Source organism: Muntiacus reevesi, chromosome 22, assembly GCF_963930625.1.
Source record: "Muntiacus reevesi chromosome 22, mMunRee1.1, whole genome shotgun sequence".
Lineage (NCBI taxonomy): Eukaryota > Metazoa > Chordata > Mammalia > Artiodactyla > Cervidae > Muntiacus > Muntiacus reevesi.
The window spans coordinates 3,450,917-3,456,916 of NC_089270.1; positions in this window are offsets into that span (position 1 = coordinate 3,450,917).

The window sequence follows — 6,000 nt, forward strand, 5'->3', positions numbered from 1 at the left end:
AGCTGGTAAAGAATCCGCCTGCAATGCAGGAGACCTGGGTTTGGTCCCTGGGTTGGGAAGATCCCCTGGAGAAGGGATAGGCTACCCCACTCCAGTATTCTGACCTGGAGAATCCCATGGACTATATAGTCCATGGGGTCGCAAAGAGCTGGACACGACTGAGTGACGTTCACTTTTGCCGGGTGGGTATTTGAGCTGGGTCGTGGTGTTTAAATAGGAGTTCAGCAGGGGGAGAAGGGCATCACAGGAGACCGTGGTGGCAGCTGAGGGCAGGTCCAGAGAGCGGGCAGGATCAGGCCGTGGGCCTCCTGTCTGCACATGGGGGTTGGGGCAGGGCCTCTCTGGAGAGTACTCAAGGCTTTTGGTGTGTGTGTTTGGGGCGTGGAGTGCCGGAATGGCCAGGTTTCTGGTTTTAGAAAGACCCCTGCCAGTGGGAGGAGAGGGAGTGAGTGACACGCGGGCGGGCGTGTGTGGTGCCGTGACCTCGGCCAGGAGCAGAAAGGCCCCTGCGGGTGCACAACCCGCTGAGGGCTGACGGCGGTCAGACGGAGGAGCCCCGAGGGGCTGGCCAGCCTGCCGCCTGACACGGAACCCAGGGGAGCAGAGCGTGGCCAGAGCGGCAAGAATAAGGTGTCTGCTTGGGCTCCGCAGGATGCCTGGGTCACCAAGGAGGGGTGGCCCGTGTCTGTGTGTGACTTGGGGACTCAAGTCATCACCCACCGGGACCCAACCTTTCAGGACTTTTTTTTTTTTTTGGCCAGGCCATGCAGCACACGGAATCCTAGTTTCCTGACCAGGGATTGAACCCAAGCCCCCTGCATTGGAAATGTGGTGTCTAAACCATTGGACCACCAGTGAAGTCCCTGGACCCACCTTTCAGAGGTCAAGGACCAGGTGACCCGGGGGGCCTCCTTCACCCCCTACTCTCCTCTCCCTGGAGCTGGGGTGGGTGTTGGCTGGTCGTGCCCCTGATAATGGGCACCCTCCCTTTGCTAGAATGAAGCAACCGCCCTGAGCCAGGTAGGCTTGCTTCTCCAGGGCCCTTAGACGACAGGAGAATGATGGTCCGCGTGCTCTCAGCTGGCCGCAGAGCCCTCCAAGCCGTCCGCGAGGGCAGTCCTCTGCCCTCCGTTCGCTGTCCAACAGTGGGTTGTTCGGCTTGGCGTGGGACCCGGTTAAGCTTCATTAGAACCGACTTTATTTTTGATGCTTTTTCCTCCGGCTTGCACGTGGGTCACGTCCTGGCGGACTTGCAAACGAGAAGGAAGTGCCTCTTTCATTTCTTTTGAAACTCAGCAGAAGGGACACCAGAGTTCTTGGTTTTGCTTTCTACAACCACGGAGACAAATTTGGGGGTAGTCATCCCTCCAGCTATAATTTTGGGGGCAGGCGACACGGAAGCCCTGATAAATCAGGAGGCCGGCCCTTTAAGGGGAGGCAGGGAAAACGTGAGTTGCTGTCTGTGGCCCAGAAACTTTTATGATGGGGACTTCATCAATTTTACGATGCTGTTAAAAATGGCTATCCTTTCAGGGACCAGTTAGCCAGAAAACAGAGCAGGAGGCACGGTAGGGATGATGAAGTGGGTCAGGTGGACTCACCTCCAGGCCTGGGGGGCTGGTCCTGGACACGGAGAAGTCGGTCTGGCCTGGGACAGCCCGGGCAGAGGGCAGGGCATTGGTGCATCGCCTTGTTCTCATGCTTTGACACCTGGAGCCTCGCGGACCCTGGAGGCATGGCCCTTCCCAGGACCACCCAGTTCCTCGCCTGCAAACACCACTTTCATGTGTGAAGCGACCTGTCCACCTGTCCGCAGTCCACACCCCAGTCACCTCCTTGATGAGGTTCTTATCAAAGGGACCACTATCTCCTGACCTAATCACCACCCCACCCCACCCCCGCCCCGGGCCAGGTACCGCCCCTGGTTCCGGAGTCTGCCAGATTACTCAGACCAGCCCAACCTAAACCAGCTTGCCCAGCCTCGCCCTTTCCTTCCTGGAAAACTGCAATAAATGAAGGCTCTTGTCCTCATCTCCCCCTCCCTCTGCCTCCTGCCTGGCCCCGGGTGCCTCCCTGCGAGGCCTGGCGAGGCCTGATGTGGTGTGGCCTTATGGGGAAAGGGGCCTGTGACAGACTTATCTCCTGATCAGCCCCGTCCCCCCAACCCATACTGGGAGATGATAAAACCTACGGTTTGAACACCCCATTCTGTGGGAAAGGCACGCTGGGTATCGTGTGATGGGAGACGACCCATCCGTGAAACGTCCTACAGCATCCCTAGGACTCCTGTCGAACGGAAATGCTTTCCTCTGTGGGTTCTCTCTCCAGCAGGATAAACACTGTCATTTACTTCAACTGATCATGCATTCATTTATTCATTCGGGGACGGCTTACTGAAACCCCTACTGCGCCTGGGGCCCTGGAGACACAGACTCTGTAAACGTGACTGTCGGCACCAGCTCCTCACCGCAGCAGGTGATGGACGTGTGTGTGACCCTGGCGACCTCACTGATAAACATGTAATTATAAATCGTGAAATGCCATGAAGATACCCCCTGTCTTCTGGTGGTGACAGACTCCAGCCAACCCTCCGTGGGACGCACCGAGGACCCATCCCCACCCCTCTGCATCAGGGGACTCAGGGGTCCTCGGGGACACCCTCGCACCGACTCTGGGAGGATGGGGGGTCTCTGGCACGGGGGGTGTTTCTTGAAAAGCTCTGTGTTGGCTGCTAAGAACAGGAGTTGTCTCCCCTGAACCTGGGCTGGATGAAGGTGACTCTGGAGGAGGAGAGCCCAGGAGATGTTCGGTGTGACTCACTGATCCCGGTTGTCCCTAGGTTTGGGGTCACGGACATCCCACTAAGTTCCCAACTTGACCTCTGCAGATCAAGACATAAAGTCACACTGGGCCTGGCGGTTCAAGACTGACTTGAGTCACTGCGACAGTGGGGAGAGTTGTTGTTACCTCCCAGACCTGGACGGTCACACACCTGGAGCCCCCGGAGTCCGGGGGCTTGCAGCCCGTGAGGGCTGATTCCCGCCCGAGTCTGTCGGGTGCTTCGCCCCCAACCTCCCCACGGGTGCGCACGCAGCACGCGGACAGAGATTGCACTGGGGGGGCAGGAAGCCGCACACTCTGGGGGTGGCGGACGCTGGCCCCCACCCAGGCAGGTGGATCCTGGGGATCCCCAGGGCCGTGGAGGCCCCCCTGCCAGAGCCGGGGTCGGGGGGTTGAGATCTTTGGTGGAGCTTCGGCCTCTGCCTGCGTCAGAGGGGTTCTGCTGTGAGGCTTCCCCTGGCTCCTGAAAGTGTTGGGGATACAGCCCGGGCCACAGGAAGCATCGCCACCTGGTTTCCAGACCCAGCAGGCTCCCGGGGCAGGGACCGCCCCCAACTCCACCAAAAGTCCTCTTCCTCCTAAGACAGTAAACAAAGCAAGGAGAGGAACTGCAGGCAGTCCCGCCCTCCGGGACCTGGGAGTCTCGAGGCGGGGACTCCGCCCACAGCCCCGCCCAGTTCTCCTGAGGTTTCCCGCGTGAGAGACCGGTGAGCAAACTGCAGCTGGTGCAGCTGCGCCACTTTCTATGGGACACGCGTGGCTCCCAGCCTATTAAGAAGCAGAGACGTCACTTTGTCCATGAAGGTACATCTAGTCAAGGCTATAGTTTTTCCAGTGGTCATGTATGGATGGGAGAGTTGGACTAAAGAAAGCTGAGAGTCAAAGAATTGATGCTTTTGAACTGTGGTGTTGGAGAAGACTCTTGAGAGTCCCTTGGACTGCAAGGAGATCCAACCAGTCCATCCTAAAGGAGATCAGTCCTGGGTGTTCATTGGAAGGACTGACGCTAAAGCTGAAACTCCAATACTTTGGCCACCTGATGCGAAGAGCTGACTCATTGGAAAAGACCCTGATGGTGGGAAAGACTGAGGGCAGGAGAAGGGGACGACAGAGGATGAGATGGCTGGATGGGATCACCAACTCTATGGGCATGAGTTTGAACAAACTCAGGGAGACAGTGAAGGACAGGGAGGCCTGGCGGGCTGCAGTCCATGTGGTCACAAAGAACTGGACAGCTTCCTGGTGGCTCAGCTGGTTAAGACTCTGCCTGCGATGCAGGAGACCTGGGTTCGATCCCTGGGTTGGGAAGACCCTCTGGAGGGGGGAATGGCAACCCACTCCAGTATTCCTGCCTGGAGAATTCCATGGACAGAGGAGCCTGGTGGGCTACAGTCCATGGAGTCACAAAGAGTCAGACACGACTGAGTGACTAACCTTCATTTTTTTCATTTCATTTAGCGACTGAACCACCCAGTACCTGCGAGGCAGGCGACCCTTTCCATTTCATGCCTGTTGGTGAAGTTGCTCCCACCTGGCAGGAAGCAGCTGCCGTCACAGGTCTAGGCAAATGCTCCAGCTCTTTCTAAGTGGCCAGGGAGTCTGGCTTCTCCTCCAGAACACCAGCAACTTCAACCATGCTGGCCGGGTCTGGTGGGGAGAAAACAGCAGGTCCTCCGCACGCCTTGGTGGGATGCAGGTGACCAGCTGCCCTGGACGCTGCACACACAGAGGGTTTCGGAAAGGGCGCCAGAGGCGTGTGTGATCACGGCACGGGCTGGTGACGAGCAAGTCGGGAACCGTCTTAGAGACGCCTCGGTCTTTGGCACGAAAGCGGGCAGCTCTGGAGAACTTGACCAGAAGCTGCTTGAATCTCAGGAACTGCTTGAAAGTTCCCAGCAACCGCCCAAGCCTATGGCAGCAAAGCAAAACGCTTCCAACCTCGTGTCCATCCACATGGCTACCCGTGGCCGCCTCCGCAGAGGACGGCACCCAAATCTGTCTGAATCCGCACCCCTGCCTCTTCTTGGCCAGATCGCACCTCTGCCCCAGCTTCTCAGGAAACCTTCCACGGGGACGTGAGTGGTGCCGGGGGGTGGGCGGATGACAGTCAGGCACGTGGGATGGCAGAACAAAGACAGTGATGCCACATCACCCTGTCGGTCACTCCCGTCTCGACGTCAAAAACAGAAGGCGCAGAGCCAATCTAAGCACCAAATCTCACCCTGCAATTGTCCCCAAGCCCACACCAAGCCTCGGGTCTCAGGGTGTGCACAGGAATCTCGTGGCTTCTTGCTCTCTTCTGTCTTCACGTCTGTTACGGTGAATACTGTTACCTGGGCCGGAGGCCGCCAGCCCCGCCTGCCTCCCAAAGCTCCCAGCAGGGGGTGCTGGCTTTTGAACCACCCCGTGAGTTCAGTTCAGTCGCTCAGTCGTGTCCGACTCTTTGCAACCCCATGAACTGCAGCACGCCAGGCCTCCCTGTCCATCACCAACCCCCGGAGTCCACCCAAACCCATGTCCATTGAGTCGGTGATGCCATCCAGCCATCTCATCCTCTGTCCCCCCCTTCTCCTCCCACCTTCAATCTTTCCCAGCATCAGGGTCTTTTCCAATGAGTCGGTTCTTCACATCAGGTGGCCAACACCCCTTGGTTGATAGAAAGATGTTTCGGGGGCTACTTTTCCTTTGAAACGTGCCCAGATCTTACAGCTTTGAACACTTTCAAATCTCCGTGAACCCTTCTACTTTCCATACAGATGAGTAACGCCCAGACCGAGCCCAGTCAACACCGTCCCTCTATTTACCTCCCAAGCTCAGTCCTGCCCATTCCCCTCCTGGTGAGTATTCCATACATTCTGTTTAGACTTTGTAAGACTTTTCTAATCTTTATGGTTCAATTCCCGACCTTCTTACAGGATAGACTTTGTCCTGATACTGCTAGGCCTTTGGACCTGCAGGTTCAGACTTCCTCTGGCTTGGCTTGTGTCCCTGATTCCCAAGGAAGCCTGTGTTGAATGGGAGAGCTCTCTCCATCTCCTACAAGGCTTTCATCGACTCTATTCCTTGTTCCTTTGTTATTTTTAGAGATAGGTAATCTGCTCTTCAGCCTTCTGCTCTTTATTACTTTCAATGCAAATAGATGCTAATTCCGCTCCTGCC